The sequence below is a fragment of the Dendrobates tinctorius genome, unplaced genomic scaffold, assembly GCF_039654945.1.
Source record: "Dendrobates tinctorius isolate UK_male_01 unplaced genomic scaffold, ASM3965494v1 ptg000272l, whole genome shotgun sequence".
NCBI lineage: Eukaryota > Metazoa > Chordata > Amphibia > Anura > Dendrobatidae > Dendrobates > Dendrobates tinctorius.
This window is the reverse complement of record NW_027361939.1, coordinates 11,661,068-11,687,232: the sequence shown is the minus strand read 5'-3', so window position 1 is coordinate 11,687,232 and position 26,165 is coordinate 11,661,068. Positions and strand designations below refer to the sequence as shown.

The window sequence follows — 26,165 nt, the reverse complement described above, 5'->3', positions numbered from 1 at the left end:
CTGTTAATACAGGATCTAGGAATCACAAAAGGTGATGTCACAGATGACCCTTTTGCCCCTGAATTCAGAAGAATTTTGGCAAACCCTCATTAGATGCTTCAATGCAAACTATAGCGTCAACGTGTGTTCATTGCAGCAAATGTACGAGCGCATTTCCTGAAAAAATCCCAGGATGTTTGAGTCTAAAAAGACCCAGCGCACAAATTTCTCATTTTTAAGAAAGATTGCGATATGGTAGAATACATATTGTCAAACATTATTATAACCCCCCGCCCAAACCTGTTGTAAGCAATAGTTAATTTCCTGAAGAACAATCCCCTTTCAAATGTCTCTTTTTTTTGGAGAATTTATCCTTTCCATCCGTACCCGCATGGCTCCAGTGGCGCAATCGGTCAGCGCGCGGTACTTATAAAGCAGTAACTGTTGAGCAATGCCGAGGTTGTGAGTTCGACCCTCACCTGGAGCATTCTTTTCTTGTCTTTCTTTAGTATTTTTGACTACTGAAGTAGTTGAATCGGTTCATGATTTGGTGGCGATTGCTTCACTCTTATGAGGAAAAAAATTTTTTTTGATTTCTTACCTTTGCTAACCAGCCCCAGTGGGCTAATGGATAAGGCACTGGCCTCCTAAGCCAGGGATTGTGGGTTCGAGTCCCATCTGGGGTGCTTGTGGATTTCCCTTTCCAACAGCATCTCATGGAATGTTGATGGTGCAGGTGAAAACTGTTCTACTGGACGATTGTCTTGTTTTCTCGTGACTTAGTTTTTGCAAACCTCTGCCATTTAGAGCGATCCTTTCTATGTACTGAGAGAAGTGTTAACACGCAACAGTATCGACTTTGTGTGGCGGAAAAGCCTAGCATCTTAATTGTTTTCATCTTCACTAATGCCCCGAATACCACAGAGTATATTTTCTAAGATATGGATATGCTTTCAACCACACAATGTTTGCAAATCTCAAAATATAAAAGAATAAGTGAAAAAAGTGAACCATTTTTGGAACATGTTTGACAATGGTTTTCCATATCATGTTCTTTATTAAAAAACAAAATGAGTAATCTTTCAATTTTCATCCTGGCCACTGGAGCTATTTTGGACTCGTACATCCTGTCGTTCTCGAGCAGTTTCACCTTAATGTCAGAGGTAGGGTTACAAAGACTGACAACACCTCTGTACGCAGCTGTTAATACAGGATCTAGGAATCACAAAAGGTGATGTCACAGATGACCCTTTTGCCCCTGAATTCAGAAGAATTTTGGCAAACCCTCATTAGATGCTTCAATGCAAACTATAGCGTCAACGTGTGTTCATTGCAGCAAATGTACGAGCGCATTTCCTGAAAAAATCCCAGGATGTTTGAGTCTAAAAAGACCCAGCGCACAAATTTCTCATTTTTAAGAAAGATTGCGATATGGTAGAATACATATTGTCAAACATTATTATAACCCCCCGCCCAAACCTGTTGTAAGCAATAGTTAATTTCCTGAATAACAATCCCCTTTCAAATGTCTCTTTTTTTTGGAGAATTTATCCTTTCCATCCGTACCCGCATGGCTCCAGTGGTGCAATCGGTCAGCGCGCGGTACTTATAAAGCAGTAACTGTTGAGCAATGCCGAGGTTGTGAGTTCGACCCTCACCTGGAGCATTCTTTTCTTGTATTTCTTTAGTATTTTTGACTACTGAAGTAGTTGAATCGGTTCATGATTTGGTGGCGATTGCTTCACTCTTATGAGGAAAAAATTTTTTTTTTATTTTTTACCTTTGCTAACCAGACCCAGTGGCCTAATGGATAAGGCACTGGCCTCCTAAGCCAGGGATTGTGGGTTCGAGTCCCATCTGGGGTGCTTGTGGATTTCCCTTTCCAACAGCATCTCATGGAATGTTGATGGTGCAGGTGAAAACCGTTCTACTGGACGATTGTCTTGTTTTCTCATGACTAAGTTCTTGCAAACCTCTGCCATTTAGAGCGATCCTTTCTATGTACTGAGAGAAGTGTTAACACGCAACAGTATCGACTTTGTGTGGCGGAAAAGCCTAGCATCTTAATTGTTTTCATCTTCATTAATGCCCCGAATACCACAGAGTATATTTTCTAAGATATGGATATGCTTTCAACCACACAATGTTTGCAAATCTCAAAATATAAAAGAATAAGTGAAAAAAGTGAACCATTTTTGGAACATTTTTGACAATGGTTTTCCATATCATGTTCTTTATTAAAAAACAAAATGAGTAATCTTTCAATTTTCATCCTGGCCACTGGAGCTATTTTGGACTCGTACATCCTGTCGTTCTCGAGCAGTTTCACCTTAATGTCAGAGGTAGGGTTACAAAGACTGACAACACCTCTGTACGCAGCTGTTAATACAGGATCTAGGAATCACAAAAGGTGATGTCACAGATGACCCTTTTGCCCCTGAATTCAGAAGAATTTTTGCAAACCCTCATTAGATGCTTCAATCCAAACTATAGCGTCAACGTGTGTTCATTGCAGCAAATGTACGAGCGCATTTCCTGAAAAAATCCCAGGATGTTTGAGTCTAAAAAGACCCAGCGCACAAATTTCTCATTTTTAAGAAAGATTGCGATATGGTATAATACATATTGTCAAACATTATTATAACCCCCCGCCCAAACCTGTTGTAAGCAATAGTTAATTTCCTGAAGAACAATCCCCTTTCAAATGTCTCTTTTTTTTGGAGAATTTATCCTTTCCATCCGTACCCGCATGGCTCCAGTGGTGCAATCGGTCAGCGCGCGGTACTTATAAAGCAGTAACTGTTGAGCAATGCCGAGGTTGAGAGTTCGACCCTCACCTGGAGCATTCTTTTCTTGTCTTTCTTTAGTATTTTTGACTACTGAAGTAGTTGAATCGGTTCATGATTTGGTGGCGATTGCTTCACTCTTATGAGGAAAAAATTTTTTTTTGATTTTTTACCTTTGCTAACCAGACCCAGTGGCCTAATGGATAAGGCACTGGCCTCCTAAGCCAGGGATTGTGGGTTCGAGTCCCATCTGGGGTGCTTGTGGATTTCCCTTTCCAACAGCATCTCATGGAATGTTGATGGTGCAGGTGAAAACTGTTCTACTGGACGATTGTCTTGTTTTCTCATGACTAAGTTCTTGCAAACCTCTGCCATTTAGAGCGATCCTTTCTATGTACTGAGAGAAGTGTTAACACGCAACAGTATCGACTTTGTGTGGCGGAAAAGCCTAGCATCTTAATTGTTTTCATCTTCATTAATGCCCCGAATACCACAGAGTATATTTTCTAAGATATGGATATGCTTTCAACCACACAATGTTTGCAAATCTCAAAATATAAAAGAATAAGTGAAAAAAGTGAACCATTTTTGGAACATTTTTGACAATGGTTTTCCATATCATGTTCTTTATTAAAAAACAAAATGAGTAATCTTTCAATTTTCACCCTGGCCACTGGAGCTATTTTGGACTCGTACATCCTGTCGTTCTCGAGCAGTTTCACCTTAATGTCAGAGGTAGGGTTACAAAGACTGAAAACACCTCTGTACGCAGCTGTTAACACAGGATCTAGGAATCACAAAAGGTGATGTCACAGATGACCCTTTTGCCCCTGAATTCAGAAGAATTTTGGCAAACCCTCATTAGATGCTTCAATGCAAACTATAGCGTCAACGTGTGTTCATTGCAGCAAATGTACGAGCGCATTTCCTGAAAAAATCCCAGGATGTTTGAGTCTAAAAAGACCCAGCGCACAAATTTCTCATTTTTAAGAAAGATTGCGATATGGTAGAATACATATTGTCAAACATTATTATAACCCCCCGCCCAAACCTGTTGTAAGCAATAGTTAATTTCCTGAAGAACAATCCCCTTTCAAATGTCTCTTTTTTTTGGAGAATTTATCCTTTCCATCCATACCCGCATGGCTCCAGTGGCGCAATCGGTCAGCGTGCGGTACTTATAAAACAGTAACTGTTGAGCAATGCCGAGGTTGTGAGTTCGACCCTCACCTAGAGCATTCTTTTCTTGTCTTTCTTTAGTATTTTTGACTACTGAAGTAGTTGAATCGGTTCATGATTTGGTGGCGATTGCTTCACTCTTATGAGGAAAAAAATTTTTTTTGATTTTTTACCTTTGCTATCCAGCCCCAGTGGACTAATGGATAAGGCACTGGCCTCCTAAGCCAGGGATTGTGGGTTCGAGTCCCATCTGGGGTGCTTGTGGATTTCCCTTTCCAACAACATCTCATGGAATGTTGATGGTGCAGGTGAAAACTGTTCTACTGGACGATTGTCTTGTTTTCTCGTGACTTAGTTCTTGCAAACCTCTGAAATTTAGAGCGATCCTTTCTATCTACTGAGAGAAGTGTTAACACGCAACAGTATCGACTTTGTGTGGCGGAAAAGCCTTGCATCTTAATTGTTTTCATCTTCACTAATGCCCCGAATACCACAGAGTATATTTTCTAAGATATGGATATGCTTTCAACCACACAATGTTTGCAAATCTCAAAATATAAAAGAATAAGTGAAAAAAGTGAACCATTTTTGGAACATTTTTGACAATGGTTTTCCATATCATGTTCTTTATTAAAAAACAAAATGAGTAATCTTTCAATTTTCACCCTGGCCACTGGAGCTATTTTGGACTCGTACATCCTGTCGTTCTCGAGCAGTTTCACCTTAATGTCAGAGGTAGGGTTACAAAGACTGACAACACCTCTGTACGCAGCTGTTAACACAGGATCTAGGAATCACAAAAGGTGATGTCACAGATGACCCTTTTGCCCCTGAATTCAGAAGAATTTTGGCAAACCCTCATTAGATGCTTCAATGCAAACTATAGCGCCAACGTGTGTTCATTGCAGCAAATGTACGAGCGCATTTCCTGAAAAAATCCCAGGATGTTTGAGTCTAAAAAGACCCAGCGCACAAATTTCTCATTTTTAAGAAAGATTGCGATATGGTAGAATACATATTGTCAAACATTATTATAACCCCCCGCCCAAACCTGTTGTAAGCAATAGTTAATTTCCTGAAGAACAATCCCCTTTCAAATGTCTCTTTTTTTTTGCAGAATTTATCCTTTCCATCCGTACCCGCATGGCTCCAGTGGCGCAATCGGTCAGCGCGCCGTACTTATAAAGCAGTAACTGTTGAGCAATGTCGAGGTTGTGAGTTCGACCCTCACCTGGAGCATTCTTTTCTTGTCTTTCTTTAGTATTTTTGACTACTGAAGTAGTTGAATCGGTTCATGATTTGGTGGCGATTGCTTCACTCTTATGAGGAAAAAATTTTTTTTTTATTTTTTTCCTTTGCTATCCAGCCCCAGTGGCCTAATGGATAAGGCACTGGCCTCCTAAGCCAGGGATTGTGGGTTCGAGTCCCATCTGGGGTGCTTGTGGATTTCCCTTTCCAACAGCATCTCATGGAATGTTGATGGTGCAGGTGAAAACTGTTCTACTGGACGATTGTCTTGTTTTCTCGTGACTTAGTTCTTGCAAACCTCTGCCATTTAGAGCGATCCTTTCTATGTACTGAGAGAAGTGTTAACACGCAACAGTATCGACTTTGTGTGGCGGAAAAGCCTAGCATCTTAATTGTTTTCATCTTCACTAATGCCCCGAATACCACAGAGTATATTTTCTAAGATATGGATATGCTTTCAACCACACAATTTTTGCAAATCTCAAAATATAAAAGAATAAGTGAAAAAAGTGAACCATTTTTGGAACATTTTTGACAATGGTTTTCCATATCATGTTCTTTATTAAAAAACAAAATGAGTAATCTTTCAATTTTCACCCTGGCCACTGGAGCTATTTTGGACTCGTACATCCTGTCGTTCTTGAGCAGTTTCACCTTAATGTCAGAGGTAGGGTTACAAAGACTGACAACACCTCTGTACGCAGCTGTTAATACAGGATCTAGGAATCACAAAAGGTGATGTCACAGATGACCCTTTTGCCCCTGAATTCAGAAGAATTTTGGCAAACCCTCATTGGATGCTTCAATGCAAACTATAGCGTCAACGTGTGTTCATTGCAGCAAATGTACGAGCGCATTTCCTGAAAAAATCCCAGGATGTTTGAGTCTAAAAAGACCCAGCGCACAAATTTCTCATTTTTAAGAAAGATTGCGATATGGTAGAATACATATTGTCAAACATTATTATAACCCCCTGCCCAAACCTGTTGTAAGCAATAGTTAATTTCCTGAAGAACAATCCCCTTTCAAATGTCTCTTTTTTTTGGAGAATTTATCCTTTCCATCCGTACCCGCATGGCTCCAGTGGCGCAATCGGTCAGCGCGCGGTACTTATAAAGCAGTAACTGTTGAGCAATGCCGAGGTTGTGAGTTAGACCCTCACCTGGAGCATTCTTTTCTTGTCTTTCTTTAGTATTTTTGACTACTGAAGTAGTTGAATCGGTTCATGATTTGGTGGCGATTGCTTCACTCTTATGAGGAAAAAATTTTTTTTTGATTTTTTACCTTTGCTATCCAGCCCCAGTGGCCTAATGGATAAGGCACTGGCCTCCTAAGCCAGGGATTGTGGGTTCGAGTCCCATCTGGGGTGCTTGTGGATTTCCCTTTCCAACAGCATCTCATGGAATGTTGATGGTGCAGGTGAAAACTGTTCTACTGGACGATAGTCTTGTTTTCTCGTGACATAGTTCTTGCAAACCTCTGCCATTTAGAGCGATCCTTTCTATGTACTGAGAGAAGTGTTAACACGCAACAGTATCGACTTTGTGTGGCGGAAAAGCCTAGCATCTTAATTGTTTTCATCTTCACTAATGCCCCGAATACCACAGAGTATATTTTCTAAGATATGGATATGCTTTCAACCATACAATGTTTGCAAATCTCAAAATATAAAAGAATAAGTGAAAAAAGTGAACCATTTTTGGAACATTTTTGACAATGGTTTTCCATATCATGTTCTTTATTAAAAAACAAAATGAGTAATCTTTCAATTTTCACCCTGGCCACTGGAGCTATTTTGGACTCGTACATCCTGTCGTTCTCGAGCAGTTTCACCTTAATGTCAGAGGTAGGGTTACAAAGACTGACAACACCTCTGTACGCAGCTGTTAACACAGGATCTAGGAATCACAAAAGGTTATGTCACAGATGACCCTTTTGCCCCTGAATTCAGAAGAATTTTGGCAAACCCTCATTAGATGCTTCAATGCAAACTATAGCGTCAACGTGTGTTCATTGCACCAAATGTTCGAGCGCATTTCCTGAAAAAATCCCAGGATGTTTGAGTCTAAAAAGACCCAGCGCACAAATTTCTCATTTTTAAGAAAGATTGCGATATGGTAGAATACATATTGTCAAACATTATTATAACCCCCCGCCCAAACCTGTTGTAAGCAATAGTTAATTTCCTGAATAACAATCCCCTTTCAAATGTCTCTTTTTTTTGGAGAATTTATCCTTTCCATCCGTACCCGCATGGCTCCAGTGGCCCAATCGGTCAGCGCACGGTACTTATAAAGCAGTAACTGTTGAGCAATGCCGAGGTTGTGAGTTCGACCCTCACCTGGAGCATTCTTTTCTTGTCTTTCTTTAGTATTTTTGACTACTGAATTAGTTGAATCGGTTCATGATTTGGTGGCGATTGCTTCACTCTTATGAGGAAAAAAATTTTTTTTTATTTTTTACCTTTGCTATCCAGCCCCAGTGGCCTAATGGATAAGGCACTGGCCTCCTAAGCCAGGGATTGTGGGTTCGAGTCCCATCTGGGGTGCTTGTGGATTTCCCTTTCCAACAGCATCTCATGGAATGTTGATGATCTAAGTCTTGTTTTCTCGTGACTTAGTTCTTGCAAACCTCTGCCATTTAGAGCTATCCTTTCTATGTACTGAGAGAAGTGTTAACACGCAACAGTATCGACTTTGTGTGGCGGAAAAGCCTAGCATCTTAATTGTTTTCATCTTCATTAATGCCACGAATACCACAGAGTATGTTTTCTAAGATATGGATATGCTTTCAACCACACAATGTTTGCAAATCTCAAAATATAAAAGAATAAGTGAAAAAAGTGAACCATTTTTGGAACATTTTTGAAAATGGTTTTCCATGTCATGTTCTTTATTAAAAAACAAAATGAGTAATCTTTCAATTTTCACCCTGGCCACTGGAGCTATTTTGGACTCATACATCCTGTCGTTCTCGAGCAGTTTCACCTTAATGTCAGAGGTAGGGTTACAAAGACTGACAACACCTCTGTACGCAGCTGTTAACACAGGATCTAAGAATCACAAAAGGTGATGTCACAGATGACCCTTTTGCCCCTGAATTCAGAAGAATTTTGGCAAACCCTCATTAGATGCTTCAATGCAAACTATAGCGTCAACGTGTGTTCATTGCAGCAAATGTACGAGCGCATTTCCTGAAAAAATCCCAGGATGTTTGAGTCTAAAAAGACCCAGCGCACAAATTTCTCATTTTTAAGAAAGATTGCGATATGGTAGAATACATATTGTCAAACATTATTATAACCCCCGCCCAAACCTGTTGTAAGCAATAGTTAATTTCCTGAAGAACAATCCCCTTTCAAATGTCTCTTTTTTTTGGATAATTTATCCTTTCCATCCGTACCCGCATGGCTCCAGTGGCGCAATCGGTCAGCGAGCGGTACTTACAAAGCAGTAACTGTTGAGCAATGCCGAGGTTGTGAGTTCGACCCTCACCTGGAACATTCTTTTCTTGTCTTTCTTTAGTATTTTTGACTACTGAAGTAGTTGAATCGGTTCATGATTTGGTGGCGATTGCTTCACTCTTATGAGGAAAAAAAATTTTTTTGATTTTTTACCTTTGCTATCCAGCCCCAGTGGCCTAATGGATAAGGCACTGGCCTCCTAAGCCAGGGATTGTGGGTTCGAGTCCCATCTGTGGTGCTTGTGGATTTCCCTTTCCAACAGCATCTCATGGAATGTTGATGGTGCAGGTGAAAACTGTTTTACTGTGGACGATTGTCTTGTTTTCTCGTGACTTAGTTCTTGCAAACCTCTGCCATTTAGAGCGATCCTTTCTATGTACTGAGAGAAGTGTTAACACGCAACAGTATCGACTTTGTGTGGCGGAAAAGCCTAGCATCTTAATTGTTTTCATCTTCATTAATGCCCCGAATACCACAGAGTATATTTTCTAAGATATGGATATGCTTTCAACCACACAATGTTTGCAAATCTCAAAATATAAAAGAATAAGTGAAAAAAGTGAACCATTTTTGGAACATTTTTGACAATGGTTTTCCATATCATGTTCTTTATTAAAAAACAAAATGAGTAATCTTTCAATTTTCACCTTGGCCACTGGAGCTATTTTGGACTCGTACATCCTGTCGTTCTCGAGCAGTTTCACCTTAATGTCAGAGGTAGGGTTACAAAGACTGACAACACCTCTGTACGCAGCTGATAACACAGGATCTAGGAATCACAAAAGGTGATGTCACAGATGACCCTTTTGCCCCTGAATTCAGAAGAATTTTGGCAAACCCTCATTAGATGCTTCAGTGCAAACTATAGCGTCAACGTGTGTTCATTGCAGCAAATGTACGAGCGCATTTCCTGAAAAAATCCCAGGATGTTTGAGTCTAAAAAGACCCAGCGCACAAATTTCTCATTTTTAAGAAAGATTGCGATATGGTAGAATACATATTGTCAAACATTATTATAACCCCCCGCCCAAACCTGTTGTAAGCAATAGTTAATTTCCTGAAGAACAATCCCCTTTCAAATGTCTCTTTTTTTTGGAGAATTTATCCTTTCCATCCGTACCCGCATGGCTCCAGTGGCCCAATCGGTCAGCGCACGTTACTTATAAAGCAGTAACTGTTGAGCAATGCCGAGGTTGTGAGTTCGACCCTCACCTGGAGCATTCTTTTCTTGTCTTTCTTTAGTATTTTTGACTACTGAATTAGTTGAATCGGTTCATGATTTCGTGGCGATTGCTTCACTCTTATGAGGAAAAGAATTTTTTTTGATTTTTTACCTTTGCTATCCAGCCCCAGTGGCCTAATGGATAAGGCACTGTCCTCCTAAGCCAGGGATTGTGGGTTCGAGTCCCATCTGGGGTGCTTGTGGATTTCCCTTTCCAACAGCATCTCATGGAATGTTGATGATACAGGTGAAAACTGTTCTACTCGACGATAGTCTTGTTTTCTCGTGACTTAGTTCTTGCAAACCTCTGCCATTTAGAGCTATCCTTTCTATGTACTGAGAGAAGTGTTAACACGCAACAGTATCGACTTTGTGTGGCGGAAAAGCCTAGCATCTTAATTGTTTTCATCTTCATTAATGCCACGAATACCACAGAGTATGTTTTCTAAGATATGGATATGCTTTCAACCACACAATGTTTGCAAATCTCAAAATATAAAAGAATAAGTGAAAAAAGTGAACCATTTTTGGAACATTTTTGAAAATGGTTTTCCATGTCATGTTCTTTATTAAAAAACAAAATGAGTAATCTTTCAATTTTCACCCTGGCCACTGGAGCTATTTTGGACTCATACATCCTGTCGTTCTCGAGCAGTTTCACCTTAATGTCAGAGGTAGGGTTACAAAGACTGACAACACCTCTGTACGCAGCTGTTAAAACAGGATCTAAGAATCACAAAAGGTGATGTCACAGATGACCCTTTTGCCCCTGAATTCAGAAGAATTTTGGCAAACCCTCATTAGATGCTTCAATGCAAACTATAGCGTCAACGTGTGTTCATTGCAGCAAATGTACGAGCGCATTTCCTGAAAAAATCCCAGGATGTTTGAGTCTAAAAAGACCCAGCGCACAAATTTCTCATTTTTAAGAAAGATTGCGATATGGTAGAATACATATTGTCAAACATTATTATAACCCCCGCCCAAACCTGTTGTAAGCAATAGTTAATTTCCTGAAGAACAATCCCCTTTCAAATGTCTCTTTTTTTTGGATAATTTATCCTTTCCATCCGTACCCGCATGGCTCCAGTGGTGCAATCGGTCAGCGAGCGGTACTTACAAAGCAGTAACTGTTGAGCAATGCCGAGGTTGTGAGTTCGACCCTCACCTGGAACATTCTTTTCTTGTCTTTCTTTAGTATTTTTGACTACTGAAGTAGTTGAATCGGTTCATGATTTGGTGGCGATTGCTTCACTCTTATGAGGAAAAAAATTTTTTTTGATTTTTTACCTTTGCTATCCAGCCCCAGTGGCCTAATGGATAAGGCACTGGCCTCCTAAGCCAGGGATTGTGGGTTCGAGTGCTTGTGGATTTCCCTTTCCAACAGCATCTCATGGAATGTTGATGGTGCAGGTGAAAACTGTTCTACTGGACGATTGTCTTGTATTCTCGTGACTTAGTTCTTGCAAACCTCTGCCATTTAGAGCGATCCTTTCTATGTACTGAGAGAAGTGTTAACACGCAACAGTATCGACTTTGTGTGGCGGAAAAGCCTAGCATCTTAATTGTTTTCATCTTCACTAATGCCCCGAATACCACAGAGTATATTTTCTAAGATATGGATATGCTTTCAACCACACAATGTTTGCAAATCTCAAAGTATAAAAGAATAAGTGAAAAAAGTGAACCATTTTTGGGACATTTTTGACAATGGTTTTCCATATCATGTTCTTTATTAAAAAACAAAATGAGTAATCTTTCAATTTTCACCCTGGCCACTGGAGCTATTTTGGACTCGTACATCCTGTCGTTCTCGAGCAGTTTCACCTTAATGTCAGAGGTAGGGTTACAAAGACTGACAACACCTCTGTACGCAGCTGTTAACACAGGATCTAGGAATCACAAAAGGTGATGTCACAGATGACCCTTTTGCCCCTGAATTCAGAAGAATTTTGGCAAACCCTCATTAGATGCTTCAATGCAAACTATAGCGTCAACGTGTGTTCATTGCAGCAAATGTACGAGCGCATTTCCTGAAAAAATCCCAGGATGTTTGAGTCTAAAAAGACCCAGCGCACAAATTTCTCATTTTTAAGAAAGATTGCGATATGGTAGAATACATATTGTCAAACATTATTATAACCCCCCGCCCAAACCTGTTGTAAGCAATAGTTAATTTCCTGAAGAACAATCCCCTTTCAAATGTCTCTTTTTTTTTGGAGAATTTATCCTTTCCATCCGTTCCCGCATGGCTCCAGTGGCGCAATCGGTCAGCGCGCGGTATTTATAAAGCAGTATCTGATGAGCAATGTCGAGGTTGTGAGTTCGACCCTCACCTCAAGCTTTCTTTTCTTGTCTTTCTTTAGTATTTTTGACTACTGAAGTAGTTGAATCGGTTCATGATTTGGTGGCGATTGCTTCACTCTTATGAGGAAAAAAATTTTTTTTTATTTTTTACCTTTGCTATCCAGCCCCAGTGGCCTAATGGATAAGGCACTGGCCTCCTAAGCCAGGGATTGTGGGTTCGAGTCCCATCTGGGGTGCTTGTGGATTTCCCTTTCCAACAGCATCTCATGGAATGTTGATGGTGCAGGTGAAAACTGTTTTACTGTGGACGATTGTTTTGTTTTCTCGTGACTTAGTTCTTGCAAACCTCTGCCATTTAGAGCGATCCTTTCTATGTACTGAGAGAAGTGTTAACACGCAACAGTATCGACTTTGTGTGGCGGAAAAGCCTAGCATCTTAATTGTTTTCATCTTCATTAATGCCCCGAATACCACAGAGTATATTTTCTAAGATATGGATATGCTTTCAACCACACAATGTTTGCAAATCTCAAAATATAAAAGAATAAGTGAAAAAAGTGAACCATTTTTGGAACATTTTTGACAATGGTTTTCCATATCATGTTCTTTATTAAAAAACAAAATGAGTAATCTTTCAATTTTCACCCTTGCCACTGGAGCTATTTTGGACTCGTACATCCTGTCGTTCTCGAGCAGTTTCACCTTAATGTCAGAGGTAGGGTTACAAAGACTGACAACACCTCTGTACGCAGCTGATAACACAGGATCTAGGAATCACAAAAGGTGATGTCACAGATGACCCTTTTGCCCCTGAATTCAGAAGAATTTTGGCAAACCCTCATTAGATGCTTCAGTGCAAACTATAGCGTCAACGTGTGTTCATTGCAGCAAATGTACGAGCGCATTTCCTGAAAAAATCCCAGGATGTTTGAGTCTAAAAAGACCCAGCGCACAAATTTCTCATTTTTAAGAAAGATTGCGATATGGTAGAATACATATTGTCAAACATTATTATAACCCCCCGCCCAAACCTGTTGTAAGCAATAGTTAATTTTCTGAAGAACAATCCCCTTTCAAATGTCTCTTTTTTTTGGAGAATTTATCCTTTCCATCCGTACCAGCATGGCTCCAGTGGCGCAATCGATCAGCGCGCGGTACTTATAAAGCAGCAACTGTTGAGCAATGCTGAGGTTGTGAGTTCGACCCTCACCTGGAACATTCTTTTCTTGTCTTTCTTTAGTATTTTTGACTACTGAAGTAGTTGAATCGGTTCATGATTTGGTGGTGATTGCTTCACTCTTATGAGGAAAAAATTTTTTTTTTATTTTTTACCTTTGCTATCCAGCCCCAGTGGCCTAATGGATAAGGCACTGGCCTCCTAAGCCAGGGATTGTGGGTTCGAGTGCTTGTGGATTTCCCTTTCCAACAGCATCTCATGGAATGTTGATGGTGCAGGTGAAAACTGTTCTACTGGACGATTGTCTTGTATTCTCGTGACTTAGTTCTTGCAAACCTCTGCCATTTAGAGCGATCCTTTCTATGTACTGAGAGAAGTGTTAACACGCAACAGTATCGACTTTGTGTGGCGGAAAAGCCTAGCATCTTAATTGTTTTCATCTTCACTAATGCCCCGAATACCACAGAGTATATTTTCTAAGATATGGATATGCTTTCAACCACACAATGTTTGCAAATCTCAAAGTATAAAAGAATAAGTGAAAAAAGTGAACCATTTTTGGGACATTTTTGACAATGGTTTTCCATATCATGTTCTTTATTAAAAAACAAAATGAGTAATCTTTCAATTTTCACCCTGGCCACTGGAGCTATTTTGGACTCGTACATCCTGTCATTCTCGAGCAGTTTCACCTTAATGTCAGAGGTAGGGTTACAAAGACTGACAACACCTCTGTACGCAGCTGTTAACACAGGATCTAGGAATCACAAAAGGTGATGTCACAGATGACCCTTTTGCCCCTGAATTCAGAAGAATTTTGGCAAACCCTCATTAGATGCTTCAATGCAAACTATAGAGTCAACGTGTGTTCATTGCAGCAAATGTACGAGCGCATTTCCTGAAAAAATCCCAGGATGTTTGAGTCTAAAAAGACCCAGCGCACAAATTTCTCATTTTTAAGAAAGATTGCGATATGGTAGAATACATATTGTCAAACATTATTATAACCCCCCGCCCAAACCTGTTGTAAGCAATAGTTAATTTCCTGAAGAACAATCCCCTTTCAAATGTCTCTTTTTTTTTGGAGAATTTATCCTTTCCATCCGTACCCGCATGGCTCCAGTGGCGCAATCGGTCAGCGCGCGGTACTTATAAAGCCGTAACTGTTGAGCAATGCCGAGGTTGTGAATTCAACCCTCACCTGGAGCATTCTTTTCTTGTCTTTCTTCAGTATTTTTGACTACTGAAGTAGTTGAATCGGTTCATGATTTGGTGGCGATTGCTTCACTCTTATGAGGAAAAAAAATTTTTTTGATTTTTTACCTTTGCTATCCAGCCCCAGTGGCCTAATGGATAAGGCACTGTCCTCCTAAGCCAGCGATTGTGGGTTCGAGTCCCATCTGGGGTGCTTGTGGATTTCCCTTTCCAACAGCATCTCATGGAATGTTGATGATGCAGGTGAAAACTGTTCTACTGGACGATTGTCTTGTTTTCTCGTGACTTAGTTGTTGCAAACCTCTACCATTTAGAGCGATCCTTTCTATGTACTGAGAGAAGTGTTAACATGCAACAGTATCGACTTTGTGTGGCGGAAAAGCCTAGCATCTTAATTGTTTTCATCTACATTAATTCCCCAAATACCACAGAGTATATTTTCTAAGATATGGATATGATTTCAACCACACAATGTTTGCAAATCTCAAAATGTAAAAGAATAAGTGAAAAAAGTGAACCATTTTTGGAACATTTTTGACAATGGTTTTCCATATCATGTTCTTTATTAAAAAACAAAATGAGTAATCTTTCAATTTTCACCCTGGCCACTGGAGATATTTTGGACTCGTACATCCTGTCGTTCTCGAGAAGTTTCACCTTAATGTCAGAGGTAGGGTTACAAAGACTGACAACACCTCTGTACGCAGATGTTAACACAGGATCTAGGAATCACAAAAGGTGATGTCACAGATGACCCTTTTGCCCCTGAATTCAGAAGAATTATGGCAAACCCTCATTAGATGCTTCAATGCAAACTATAGCGTCAATGTGTGTTCATTGCAGCAAATGTACGAGCACATTTCCTGAAAAAATCCCAGGATGTTTGAGTCTAAAAAGACCCAGCGCACAAATTTCTCATTTTTAAGAAAGATTGCGATATGGTAGAATACATATTGTCAAACATTATTATAACCCCCCGCCCAAACCTGTTGTAAGCAATAGTTAATTTCCTGAAGAACAATCCCCTTTCAAATGTCTCTTTTTTTTGGAGAATTTATCCTTTCCATCCGTACCCACATGGCTCCAGTGGCGCAATTGGTCAGCGTGCGGTACTTATAAAGCAGTAACTGTTGAGCAATGCAGAGGTTGTGAATTTGACCCTCACCTGGAGCATTCTTTTCTTGTCTTTCTTTAGTATTTTTGACTACTGAAGTAGTTGAATCGGTTCATGATTTGGTGGCGATTGCTTCACTCTTATGAGGAAAAAAAATTTTTTTGATTTTTTACCTTTGCTATCCAGCCCCAGTGGCCTAATGGATAAGGCACTTGCCTCCTAAGCCAGGGATTGTGGGTTCGAGTCCCATCTGTTGGTGCTTGTGGATTTCCCTTTCCAACAGCATCTCATGGAATGTTCATGATGCAGGTGAACACTGTTCTACTGGACGATTGTCTTGTTTTCTCGTGACTTAGTTCTTGTAAACCTCTGCCATTTAGAGCGATCCTTTCTATGTACTGAGAGAAGTGTTAACACGCAACAGTATCGACTTTGTGTGGCGGAAAAGCCTAGCATCTTAATTGTTTTCATCTTCATTAATGCCCCGAATACCAGAGTATATTTTCTAAGATATGGATATGCTTTCAACCACACAATGTTTGCAAATCTCAAAATATAAAAGAATAAGTGAAAAAAGTGAACCATTTTTGGAACATTTTTGACAATGGTTTTCCATATCATGTTCTTTATTAAAAAACAAAATGAGTAATCTTTCAATTTTCACCCTGGCCACTGGAGCTATTTTGGACTAGTACATCCTGTCGTTCTCGAGAAGTTTCACCTTAATGTCAGAGGTAGGGTTACAAAGACTGACAACACCTCTGTACGCAGATGTTAACACAGGATCTAGGAATTACAAAAGGTGATGTCACAGATGACCCTTTTGCCCCTGAATTCAGAAGAATTTTGGCAAACCCTCATTAGATGCTTCAATGCAAACTATAGCGTCAACGTGTGTTCATTGCAGCAAATGTACGAGCGCATTTCCTGAAAAAATCCCAGGATGTTTGAGTCTAAAAAGACCCAGCGCACAAATTTCTCATTTTTAAGAAAGATTGCGATATGGTAGAATACATATTGTCAAACATTATTATAACTCCCCGCCCAAACCTGTTCTAAGCAATAGTTAATTTCCTGAAAAACAATCCCCTTTCAAATGTCTCTTTTTTTTGGAGAATTTATCCTTTCCATCCGTACCCGCATGGCTCCAGTGGCGCAATCGGTCAGCGCGCGGTACTTATAAAGCCGTAACTGTTGAGCAATGCCGAGGTTGTGAATTCAACCCTCACCTGGAGCATTCTTTTCTTGTCTTTCTTTAGTATTTTTGACTACTGAAGTAGTTGAATCGGTTCATGATTTGGTGGCGATTGCTTCACTCTTATGAGGAAAAAAAATTTTTTTGATTTTTTACCTTTGCTATCCAGCCCCAGTGGCCTAATGGATAAGGCACTGTCCTCCTAAGCCAGCGATTGTGGGTTCGAGTCCCATCTGGGGTGCTTGTGGATTTCCCTTTCCAACAGCATCTCATGGAATTTTGATGATGCAGGTGAAAACTGTTCTACTGGACGATTGTCTTGTTTTCTCGTGACTTAGTTCTTGTAAACCTCTGCCATTTAGAGCGATCCTTTCTATGTACTGAGAGAAGTGTTAACACGCAACAGTATCGACTTTGTGTGGCGGAAAAGCCTAGCATCTTAATTGTTTTCATCTTCATTAATGCCCCGAATACCACAGAGTATATTTTCTAAGATATGGATATGCTTTCAACCACACAATGTTTGCAAATCTCAAAATATAAAAGAATAAGTGAAAAAAGTGAACCATTTTTGGAACATTTTTGACAATGGTTTTCCATATCATGTTCTTTATTAAAAAACAAAATGAGTAATCTTTCAATTTTCACCCTGGCCACTGGAGCTATTTTGGACTCGTACATCCTGTCGTTCTCGAGCAGTTTCACCTTAATGTCAGAGGTAGGGTTACAAAGACTGACAACACCTCTGTATGCAGCTGTTAACACAGGATCTAGAAATCACAAAAGGTGATGTCACAGATGACCCTTTTGCCCCTGAATTCAGAAGAATTTTGGCAAACCCTCATTAGATGCTTCAATGCAAACTATAGCGTCAACGTGTGTTCATTGCAGCAAATGTACGAGCGCATTTCCTGAAAAAATCCCAGGATGTTTGAGTCTAAAAAGACCCAGCGCACAAATTTCTCATTTTTAAGAAAGATTGCGATATGGTAGAATACATATTGTCAAACATTATTATAACCCCCCGCCCAAACCTGTTGTAAGCAATAGTTAATTTCCTGAAGAACAATCCCCTTTCAAATGTCTCTTTTTTTTTGGAGAATTTATCCTTTCCATTCATACCCGCATGGCTCCAGTGGAGCAATCGATCAGAGCGCGGTACTTATAAAGCAGTATCTGTTGCGCAATGCCGAGGTTGTGAGTTCGACCCTCACCTGGAGCTTTCTTTTATTGTCTTTCTTTAGTATTTTTTACTACTGAAGTAGTTGAATCGGTTCATGATTTGGTGGCGATTGCTTCACTCTTATGAGGAAAAATAATTTTTTTGATTTTTTACCTTTGCTATCCAGCCCCAGTGGCCTAATGGATAAGGCACTGGCCTCCTAAGCCAGGGATTGTGGTTTCGAGTCCCATCTGGGGTGCTTGTGGATTTCCCTTTCCAACAGCATCTCATGGAATGTTGATGGTGCAGGTGAAAACTGTTCTACTGGACGATTGTCTTTTATTCTCGTGACTTAGTTCTTGCAAACCTCTGCCATTTAGAGCGATCCTTTCTATGTACTGAGAGAAGTGTTAACACGCAACAGTATCGACTTTGTGTGGTGGAAAAGCCTAGCGTCTTAATTGTTTTCATCTTCATTAATGCCCCGAATACCACAGAGTATATTTTCTAAGATATGGATAATGGATATGCTTTCAACCACACAATGTTTGCAAATCTCAAAATATAAAAGAATAAGTGAAAAAAGTGAACCATTTTTGGAACATTTTTGACAATGGTTTTCCATATCATGTTCTTTATTAAAAAACAAAATGAGTAATCTTTCAATTTTCACCCTGGCCACTGGAGCTATTTTGGACTCGTACATCCTGTCGTTCTCGAGCAGTTTCACCTTAATGTCAGAGGTAGGGTTACAAAGACTGACAACACCTCTGTACGCAGCTGTTAACACAGGATCTAGGAATCAAAAGAGGTGATGTCACAGATGACCCTTTTGCCCCTGAATTCAGAAGAATTTTGGCAAACCCTCATTAGATGCTTCAATGCAAACTATAGCGTCAACGTGTGTTCATTGCAGCAAATGTACGAGCGCATTTCCTGAAAAAATCCCAGGATGTTTGAGTCTAAAAAGACCCAGCGCACAAATTTCACATTTTTAAGAAAGATTGCGATATGGTAGAATACATATTGTCAAACATTATTATAACCCCCCGCCCAAACCTGTTGTAAGCAATAGTTAATTTCCTGAAGAACAATCCCCTTTCAAATGTCTCTTTTTTTTGGAGAATTTATCCTTTCCATCTGTGCACGCTTGGCTCCAGTGGCGCAATTGGTCAGCGCGCGGTACTTATAAAGCAGTAACTGTTGAGCAATGCCGAGGTTGTGAGTTCAACCCTCACCTGAAACTTTCTTGTCTTTCTTTAGTATTTTTGACTACTGAAGTAGTTGAATCGGTTCATGATTTGGTGGCGATTGCTTCACTCTTATGAGGAAAAAAAATTTTTTGGATTTTTTACCTTTGCTTTCCATCCCCAGTAGCCAAATGGATAAGGCACTGCCCTCCTCAGCCAGGGATTGTGGGTTCGAGTCCCATCTGGGGTGCTTGTGGATTTCCCTTTCCAACAGCTTCTCATGGAATGTTGATGATGCAGGTGAAAACTGTTCTACTCGACGATAGTCTTGTTTTCTCGTGACTTAGTTCTTGCAAACCTCTGCCATTTAGAGCGATCCTTTCTATGTACTGAGAGAAGTGTTAACACGCAACAATATCGACTTTGTGTGGCGGAAAAGCCTAGCATCTTAATTGTTTTCATCTTCATTAATGCCCCGAATACCACAGAGTATATTTTCTAAGATATGGATATGCTTTCAACCACACAATGTTTGCAAATCTCAAAATATAAAAGAATAAGTGAAAAAAGTGAACCATTTTTGGAACATTTTTGACAATGGTTTTCCATATCATGTTCTTTATTAAAAAACAAAATGAGTAATCTTTCAATTTTCACCCTGGCCACTGGAGCTTTTTTGGACTCGTACATCCTGTCGTTCTCGAGCAGTTTCACCTTAATGTCAGAGGTAGGGTTACAAAGACTGACAACACCTCTGTACGCAGCTGTTAACACAGGATCTAGGAATCACAAAAGGTGATGTCACAGATGACCCTTTTGCCCCTGAATTCAGAAGAATTTTGGCAAACCCTCATTAGATGCTTCAATGCAAACTATAGCGTCAACGTGTGTTCATTGCAGCAAATGTACGAGCGCATTTCCTGAAAAAATCCCAGGATGTTTGAGTCTAAAAAGACCCAGCGCACAAATTTCTCATTTTTAAGAAAGATTGCGATATGGTAGAATACATATTGTCAAACATTATTATAACCCCCCGCCCAAACCTGTTGTAAGCAATAGTTAATTTCCTGAAGAACAATCCCCTTTCAAATGTCTCTTTTTTTGGAGAATTTATCCTTTCCATCCATACCTTCATGTCTCCAGTGGCGCAATCGGTCAGCGCGCGGTACTTATAATGCAGTAACTGTTGAGCAATGCTGAGGTTGTGAGTTCGACTCTCACCTGGAGCATTTTTTTCTTGTCTTTCTTTAGTATTTTTGACTACTGAAGTAGTTGAATCGGTTCATGATTTGGTGGCGATTGCTTCACTCTTATGAGGAAAAAAAAATTTTTTGATTTTTTACCTTTGCTATCCAGCCCCAGTGGCCTAATGGATAAGGCACTGGCCTCCTAAGCCAGGGATTGTGGGTTCGAGTCCCATCTGGGGTGCTTGTGGATTTCCCTTTCCAACAGCATCTCATGGAATGTTGATGGTGCAGATGAAAACTGTTCTACTGGACGATTGTCTTGTTTTCTCGTTACTTAGTTCTTGCGATCCTTTCTATGTACTGAGAGAAGTGTTAACACGCAACAGTATCGACTTTGTGTGGCGGAAAAGCCTAGCATCTTAATTGTTTTCATCTTCATTAATGCCCCGAATACCACAGAGTATATTTTCTAAGATATGGATATGCTTTCAACCACACAATGTTTGCAAATCTCAAAATATAAAAGAATAAGTGAAAAAAGTGAACCATTTTTGAAACATTTTTGACAATGGTTTTCCATATCATGTTCTTTATTAAAAAACAAAATGAGTAATCTTTCAATTTTCACCCTGGCCACTGGAGCTATTTTGGACTCGTACATCCTGTCGTTCTCGAGCAGTTTAACCTTAATGTCAGAGGTAGGGTTACAAAGACTGACAACACCTCTGTACGCAGCTGTTAACACAGGATCTAGAAATCACAAGAGGTGATGTCACAGATGACCCTTTTGCCCCTGAATTCAGAAGAATTTTGGCAAACCCTCATTAGATGCTTCAATGCAAACTATAGCGTCAACGTGTGTTCATTGCAGCAAATGTACGAGCGCATTTCCTGAAAAAATCCCAGGATGTTTGAGTCTAAAACGACCCAGCGCACAAATTTCTCATTTTTAAGAAAGATTGCGATATGGTAGAATACATATTGTCAAACATTATTATAACCCCCCGCCCAAACCTGTTGTAAGCAATAGTTAATTTCCTGAAGAACAATCCCCTTTCAAATGTCTCTTTTTTTTGGAGAATTTATCCTTTCCATCCGTACCTGCATGCCTCCAGTGGCGCAATCGGTCAGAGCGCGGCGCTTATAAAGCAGTAACTGTTGAGCAATGCCGAGGTTATGAGTTCGACCCTCACCTCAAGCATTCTTTTCTTGTCTTTCTTTGGCGATTGCATCACTCTTATGAGGAAAAAATTTTTTTTTGATTTTTTACCTTTGCTATCCAGCCCCAGTGGCCTAATGGATAAGGCACTGGTCTCCTAAGCCAGGGATTGTGGGTTCGAGTCCCATCTGGGGTGCTTGTGGATTTCCCTTTCTAACAGCATCTCATGCAATGTTGTTGGTGCAGGTGAAAACTGTTCTACTGGACGATTGTCTTGTTTTCTCGTGACTTAGTTCTTGCAAACCTATGCCATTTAGAGCGATTCTTTCTATGTACTGAGAGAAGTGTTAACACGCAACAGTATCGACTTTGTGTGGCGGAAAAGCCTAGCATCTTAATTGTTTTCATCTTCATTAATGCCCCGAATACCACAGAGTATATTTTCTAAGATATGGATATGCTTTCAACCACACAATGTTTGCAAATCTCAAAATATAAAAGAATAAGTGAAAAAAGTGAACCATTTTTGGAACATTTTTGACAATGGTTTTCCATATCATGTTCTTTATTAAAAAACAAAATGAGTAATCTTTCAATTTTCACCCTGACCACTGGAGCTATTTTGGACTCGTACATCCTGTCGTTCTCGAGCAGTTTCACCTTAATGTCAGAGGTAGGGTTACAAAGACTGACAACACCTCTGTACGCAGCTGTTAACACAGGATCTAGGAATCACAAAAGGTGATGTCACAGATGACCCTTTTGCCCCTGAATTCAGAAGAATTTTGGCAATCCCTCATTAGATGCTTCAATGCAAACTATAGCGTCAACGTGTGTTCATTGCAGCAAATGTACGAGCGCATTTCCTGAAAAAATCCCAGGATGTTTGAGTCTAAAAAGACCCAGCGCACAAATTTCTCATTTTTAAGAAAGATTGCGATATGGTAGAATACATATTGTCAAACATTATTATAACCCCCCGCCCAAACCTGTTGTAAGCAATAGTTAATTTCCTGAAGAACAATCCCCTTTCAAATGTCTCTTTTTTTTGGAGAATCTATCCTTTCCATTCGTACCCACATGGCTCCAGAGGCGCAATCTGTCAGCGCACGGTACTTATAAAGCATTAACTGTTGAGCAATGCCGAGGTTGTGAGTTCGACCCTCGCCTGGAGCATTCTTTTCTTGTCTTTCTTTAGTATTTTTGACTACTGAAGTAGTTGAATCGGTTCATGATTTGTTGGCGATTGCTTCACTCTTATGAGGAAAAAAAAATTTTTTGAATTTTTAACTTTGCTATCCAGCCCCAGTGGCCTAATGGATAAGGCACTGGCCTCCTAAGCCAGGGATTGTGGGTTCAAGTCCCATCTGGGGTGCTTGTGGATTTCCCTTTCCAACAGCATCTCATGGAATGTTGATGGTGCAGGTGAAAACTGTTCTACTGGACGATTGTCTTGTTTTCTCGTGACTTAGTACTTGCAAACCTCTGCCATTTAGAGCGATCCTTTCTATGTACTGAGAGAAGTGTTAACACGCAACAGTATCGACTTTGTGTAGCAGGAAAAGCCTAGCATCTTAATTGTTTTCATCTTCATTAATGCCCCGAATACCACAGAGTATATTTTCTAAGATATGGATATGCTTTCAACCACACAATGTTTGCAAATCTCAAAATATAAGTGAAAAAAGTGAACCATTTTTGGAACATTTTTGACAATGGTTTTCCATATCATGTTCTTTATTAAAAAACAAAATGAGTAATCTTTCAATTTTCACCCTGGCCACTGGAGCTATTTTGGACTCGTACATCCTGTCGTTCTCGAGCAGTTTCACCTTAATGTCAGAGGTAGGGTTACAAAGACTGACAACACCTCTGTGCGCAGCTGTTAACACAGGATCTAGGAATCACAAATGGTGATGTCACAGATGACCCTTTTGCCCCTGAATTCAGAAGAATTTTGGCAAACCCTCATTAGATGCTTCAATGCAAACTATAGCGTCAACGTGTGTTCATTGCAGCAATTGTACGAGCGCATTTCCTGAAAAAATCCCAGGATGTTTGAGTCTAAAAAGACCCAGTGCACAAATTTCTCATTTTTAAGAAAGATTGCGATATGGTAGAATACATATTGTCAAACATTATTATAACCCCCCGCCCAAACCTGTTGTAAGCAATAGTTAATTTCCTGAAGAACAATCCCCTTTCAAATGTCTCTTTATTTTTGGAGAATTTATCCTTTCCATCCGTACCCGCATGGCTCCAGTGGCGCAATCGGTCAGCACGCGGTGCTTATAAAGCAGTAACTGTTGAGCAATGTTGTGAGTTCGACCCTCACCTGGATCATTCTTTTCTTGTCTTTCTTTAGTATTTTTGACTACTGAAGTAGTTGAATCGGTTCATGATTTGGTGGCGATTGCTTCACTCTTATGAGGAAAAAAAATTTTTTGATTTTTTACCTTTGCTATCCAGCCCCTGTGGCCTAATGGATAAGGCACTGGCCTCCTAAGCCAGGGATTGTGGGTTCGCGTCCCATCTGGGGTGCTTGTGGATTTCCCTTTCCAACAGCATCTCATGGAATGTTGATGATGCAGGTGAAAACTGTTCTACTGGACGATTGTCTTGTTTTCTCGTGACTTAGTTCTTGTAAACCTCTGCCATTTAGAGTGATCCTTTCTATGTACTGAGAGAAGTGTTAACACGCAACAGTATCGACTTTGTGTGGCAGGAAAAGCCTAGCATCTTAATTGTTTTCATCTTCATTAATGCCCCGAATACCACAGAGTATATTTTCTAAGATATGGATATGCTTTCAACCACACAATGTTTGCAAATCTCAAAATATAAAAGAATAAGTGAAAAAAGTGAACCATTTTTGGAACATTTTTGACAATGGTTTTCCATATCATGTTCTTTATTAAAAAACAAAATGAGTAATCTTTCAATTTTCACCCTGGCCACTGGAGCTATTTTGGACTCGTACATCCTGTCGTTCTCGAGCAGTTTCACCTTAATGTCAGAGGTAGGGTTACAAAGACTGACAACACCTCTGTACGCAGCTGTTAACACAGGATCTAGGAATCACAAAAGGTGATGTCACAGATGACCCTTTTGCCCCTGAATTCAGAAGAATTTTGGCAAACCCTCATTAGATGCTTCAATGCAAACTATAGCGTCAACGTGTGTTCATTGCAGCAATTGTACGAGCGCATTTCCTGAAAAAATCCCAGGATGTTTGAGTCTAAAAAGACCCAGCGCACAAATTTCTCATTTTTAAGAAAGATTGCGATATGGTAGAATACATATTGTCAAACATTATTATAACCCCCCGCCCAAACCTGTTGTAAGCAATAGTTAATTTCCTGAAGAACAATCCCCTTTCAAATGTCTCTTTTTTTTGGAGAATTTATCCTTTCCATCCGTACCCGCATGGCTCCAGTGGCGCAATCGGTCAGCGCGCGGTGCTTATAAAGCAGTAACTGTTGAGCAATGTTGTGAGTTCGACCCTCACCTGGAGCATTCTTTTCTTGTCTTTCTTTAGTATTTTTGACTACTGAAGTTGTTGAATCTGTTCATGATTTGGTGGCGATTGCTTCACTCTTATGAGGAAAAAAAATTTTTTTGATTTTTTACTTTTGCTATCCAGCCCCAGTGGCCTAATGGATAAGGCACTGGCCTCCTAAGCCAGGGATTGTGGGTTTGAGTGCCATCTGGGGTGCTTGTGGATTTCAATTTCCAACAGCATCTCATGGAATGTTGATGGTGCAGGTGAAGACTGTTCTACTGGACGATTGTCTTGTTTTCTCGTGACTTAGTTCTTGCAAACCTCTGCCATTTAGAGCGATCCTTTCTATGTACTGAGAGAAGTGTTAACACACAACAGTATCGACTTTGTGTGGCGGAAAAGCCTAGCATCTTAATTGTTTTCATCTTCATTAATGCCCCGAATACCACAGAGTATATTTTCTAAGATATGGATATGCTTTCAACCACACAATGTTTGCAAATCTCAAAATATAAAAGAATAAGTGAAAAAAGTGAACCATTTTTGGAACATTTTTGACAATGGTTTTCCATATCATGTTCTTTATTAAAAAACAAAATGAGTAATCTTTCAATTTTCACCCTGGCCACTGGAGCTATTTTGGACTCGTACATCCTGTCGTTCTCGAGCATTTTCACCTTAATGTCAGAGGTAGGGTTACAAAGACTGACAAGACCTCTGTACGCAGCTGTTAACACAGGATCTAGGAATCACAAAAGGTGATGTCACAGATTTCCTCGTTAGCGCAGTAGGTAGCGCGTCAGTCTCATATTCTGAAGGTCGTGAGTTCGATCCTCACACGGGGCAGCGGGCTCCTCTTTTCCGAAGAGATTTTGTCAAAAACTTAGAACTTTCCCGTTCAGTTCTAACACGTTTCTGATAAGTAAGAATTTGCGAACCCAAATGACAGACAGGACACATGGGTTGTTGATTCTCTTGACACGTTTGCTGTAAAAGGGGCTAGTTGAGATTGATTTGAGCTATGAAACCAAATTAAATCTTGTGCCAAAGTTCATCACAACGAACGGACCAAAAGATGGC

At 40.0% G+C, this 26,165-nt stretch overlaps 30 non-coding genes across 30 annotated transcripts; all 30 read left to right on the top strand.

Moving 5' to 3' along the window:
• Positions 1 to 373: 373 nt before the first annotated feature.
• On the top strand, positions 374 to 466 carry TRNAI-UAU (transfer RNA isoleucine (anticodon UAU)). Its single transcript is given in 2 exon segments — positions 374 to 411; positions 431 to 466. It is a non-coding gene; the product is annotated as a tRNA-Ile (tRNA).
• Positions 467 to 592: 126 nt separating this feature from the next.
• Positions 593 to 665, top strand: TRNAR-CCU (transfer RNA arginine (anticodon CCU)). The gene has a single exon. It is a non-coding gene; the product is annotated as a tRNA-Arg (tRNA).
• Positions 666 to 1,552: 887 nt separating this feature from the next.
• Positions 1,553 to 1,645, top strand: TRNAI-UAU (transfer RNA isoleucine (anticodon UAU)). The gene is given in 2 exon segments: positions 1,553 to 1,590; positions 1,610 to 1,645. It is a non-coding gene; the product is annotated as a tRNA-Ile (tRNA).
• Positions 1,646 to 1,771: 126 nt separating this feature from the next.
• On the top strand, positions 1,772 to 1,846 carry TRNAR-CCU (transfer RNA arginine (anticodon CCU)). Its single transcript has one exon. It is a non-coding gene; the product is annotated as a tRNA-Arg (tRNA).
• An 885-nt stretch (positions 1,847 to 2,731) lies between these two features.
• On the top strand, positions 2,732 to 2,824 carry TRNAI-UAU (transfer RNA isoleucine (anticodon UAU)). The gene is given in 2 exon segments: positions 2,732 to 2,769; positions 2,789 to 2,824. It is a non-coding gene; the product is annotated as a tRNA-Ile (tRNA).
• Positions 2,825 to 2,950: 126 nt separating this feature from the next.
• Positions 2,951 to 3,025, top strand: TRNAR-CCU (transfer RNA arginine (anticodon CCU)). The gene has a single exon. It is a non-coding gene; the product is annotated as a tRNA-Arg (tRNA).
• Positions 3,026 to 3,910: 885 nt separating this feature from the next.
• TRNAI-UAU (transfer RNA isoleucine (anticodon UAU)) lies at positions 3,911 to 4,003 on the top strand. Its single transcript is given in 2 exon segments — positions 3,911 to 3,948; positions 3,968 to 4,003. It is a non-coding gene; the product is annotated as a tRNA-Ile (tRNA).
• Positions 4,004 to 4,129: 126 nt separating this feature from the next.
• TRNAR-CCU (transfer RNA arginine (anticodon CCU)) lies at positions 4,130 to 4,202 on the top strand. Its single transcript has one exon. It is a non-coding gene; the product is annotated as a tRNA-Arg (tRNA).
• Positions 4,203 to 5,090: 888 nt separating this feature from the next.
• Positions 5,091 to 5,183, top strand: TRNAI-UAU (transfer RNA isoleucine (anticodon UAU)). The gene is given in 2 exon segments: positions 5,091 to 5,128; positions 5,148 to 5,183. It is a non-coding gene; the product is annotated as a tRNA-Ile (tRNA).
• A 126-nt stretch (positions 5,184 to 5,309) lies between these two features.
• TRNAR-CCU (transfer RNA arginine (anticodon CCU)) lies at positions 5,310 to 5,382 on the top strand. The gene has a single exon. It is a non-coding gene; the product is annotated as a tRNA-Arg (tRNA).
• Positions 5,383 to 6,269: 887 nt separating this feature from the next.
• TRNAI-UAU (transfer RNA isoleucine (anticodon UAU)) lies at positions 6,270 to 6,362 on the top strand. Its single transcript is given in 2 exon segments — positions 6,270 to 6,307; positions 6,327 to 6,362. It is a non-coding gene; the product is annotated as a tRNA-Ile (tRNA).
• Positions 6,363 to 6,488: 126 nt separating this feature from the next.
• Positions 6,489 to 6,561, top strand: TRNAR-CCU (transfer RNA arginine (anticodon CCU)). The gene has a single exon. It is a non-coding gene; the product is annotated as a tRNA-Arg (tRNA).
• Positions 6,562 to 7,448: 887 nt separating this feature from the next.
• On the top strand, positions 7,449 to 7,541 carry TRNAI-UAU (transfer RNA isoleucine (anticodon UAU)). Its single transcript is given in 2 exon segments — positions 7,449 to 7,486; positions 7,506 to 7,541. It is a non-coding gene; the product is annotated as a tRNA-Ile (tRNA).
• Positions 7,542 to 7,667: 126 nt separating this feature from the next.
• TRNAR-CCU (transfer RNA arginine (anticodon CCU)) lies at positions 7,668 to 7,740 on the top strand. Its single transcript has one exon. It is a non-coding gene; the product is annotated as a tRNA-Arg (tRNA).
• Positions 7,741 to 8,820: 1,080 nt separating this feature from the next.
• TRNAR-CCU (transfer RNA arginine (anticodon CCU)) lies at positions 8,821 to 8,893 on the top strand. Its single transcript has one exon. It is a non-coding gene; the product is annotated as a tRNA-Arg (tRNA).
• A 1,108-nt stretch (positions 8,894 to 10,001) lies between these two features.
• TRNAR-CCU (transfer RNA arginine (anticodon CCU)) lies at positions 10,002 to 10,074 on the top strand. The gene has a single exon. It is a non-coding gene; the product is annotated as a tRNA-Arg (tRNA).
• A 2,273-nt stretch (positions 10,075 to 12,347) lies between these two features.
• On the top strand, positions 12,348 to 12,420 carry TRNAR-CCU (transfer RNA arginine (anticodon CCU)). The gene has a single exon. It is a non-coding gene; the product is annotated as a tRNA-Arg (tRNA).
• Positions 12,421 to 14,477: 2,057 nt separating this feature from the next.
• Positions 14,478 to 14,570, top strand: TRNAI-UAU (transfer RNA isoleucine (anticodon UAU)). Its single transcript is given in 2 exon segments — positions 14,478 to 14,515; positions 14,535 to 14,570. It is a non-coding gene; the product is annotated as a tRNA-Ile (tRNA).
• Positions 14,571 to 14,696: 126 nt separating this feature from the next.
• Positions 14,697 to 14,769, top strand: TRNAR-CCU (transfer RNA arginine (anticodon CCU)). The gene has a single exon. It is a non-coding gene; the product is annotated as a tRNA-Arg (tRNA).
• A 2,065-nt stretch (positions 14,770 to 16,834) lies between these two features.
• On the top strand, positions 16,835 to 16,927 carry TRNAI-UAU (transfer RNA isoleucine (anticodon UAU)). Its single transcript is given in 2 exon segments — positions 16,835 to 16,872; positions 16,892 to 16,927. It is a non-coding gene; the product is annotated as a tRNA-Ile (tRNA).
• A 126-nt stretch (positions 16,928 to 17,053) lies between these two features.
• TRNAR-CCU (transfer RNA arginine (anticodon CCU)) lies at positions 17,054 to 17,126 on the top strand. The gene has a single exon. It is a non-coding gene; the product is annotated as a tRNA-Arg (tRNA).
• Positions 17,127 to 18,233: 1,107 nt separating this feature from the next.
• On the top strand, positions 18,234 to 18,306 carry TRNAR-CCU (transfer RNA arginine (anticodon CCU)). The gene has a single exon. It is a non-coding gene; the product is annotated as a tRNA-Arg (tRNA).
• An 894-nt stretch (positions 18,307 to 19,200) lies between these two features.
• Positions 19,201 to 19,293, top strand: TRNAI-UAU (transfer RNA isoleucine (anticodon UAU)). The gene is given in 2 exon segments: positions 19,201 to 19,238; positions 19,258 to 19,293. It is a non-coding gene; the product is annotated as a tRNA-Ile (tRNA).
• A 1,080-nt stretch (positions 19,294 to 20,373) lies between these two features.
• On the top strand, positions 20,374 to 20,466 carry TRNAI-UAU (transfer RNA isoleucine (anticodon UAU)). Its single transcript is given in 2 exon segments — positions 20,374 to 20,411; positions 20,431 to 20,466. It is a non-coding gene; the product is annotated as a tRNA-Ile (tRNA).
• Positions 20,467 to 20,592: 126 nt separating this feature from the next.
• Positions 20,593 to 20,665, top strand: TRNAR-CCU (transfer RNA arginine (anticodon CCU)). Its single transcript has one exon. It is a non-coding gene; the product is annotated as a tRNA-Arg (tRNA).
• Positions 20,666 to 21,706: 1,041 nt separating this feature from the next.
• Positions 21,707 to 21,779, top strand: TRNAR-CCU (transfer RNA arginine (anticodon CCU)). The gene has a single exon. It is a non-coding gene; the product is annotated as a tRNA-Arg (tRNA).
• A 1,106-nt stretch (positions 21,780 to 22,885) lies between these two features.
• On the top strand, positions 22,886 to 22,958 carry TRNAR-CCU (transfer RNA arginine (anticodon CCU)). The gene has a single exon. It is a non-coding gene; the product is annotated as a tRNA-Arg (tRNA).
• A 1,093-nt stretch (positions 22,959 to 24,051) lies between these two features.
• On the top strand, positions 24,052 to 24,124 carry TRNAR-CCU (transfer RNA arginine (anticodon CCU)). The gene has a single exon. It is a non-coding gene; the product is annotated as a tRNA-Arg (tRNA).
• An 888-nt stretch (positions 24,125 to 25,012) lies between these two features.
• Positions 25,013 to 25,099, top strand: TRNAY-AUA (transfer RNA tyrosine (anticodon AUA)). Its single transcript has one exon. It is a non-coding gene; the product is annotated as a tRNA-Tyr (tRNA).
• A 759-nt stretch (positions 25,100 to 25,858) lies between these two features.
• Positions 25,859 to 25,931, top strand: TRNAM-CAU (transfer RNA methionine (anticodon CAU)). Its single transcript has one exon. It is a non-coding gene; the product is annotated as a tRNA-Met (tRNA).
• Positions 25,932 to 26,165: the final 234 nt, after the last annotated feature.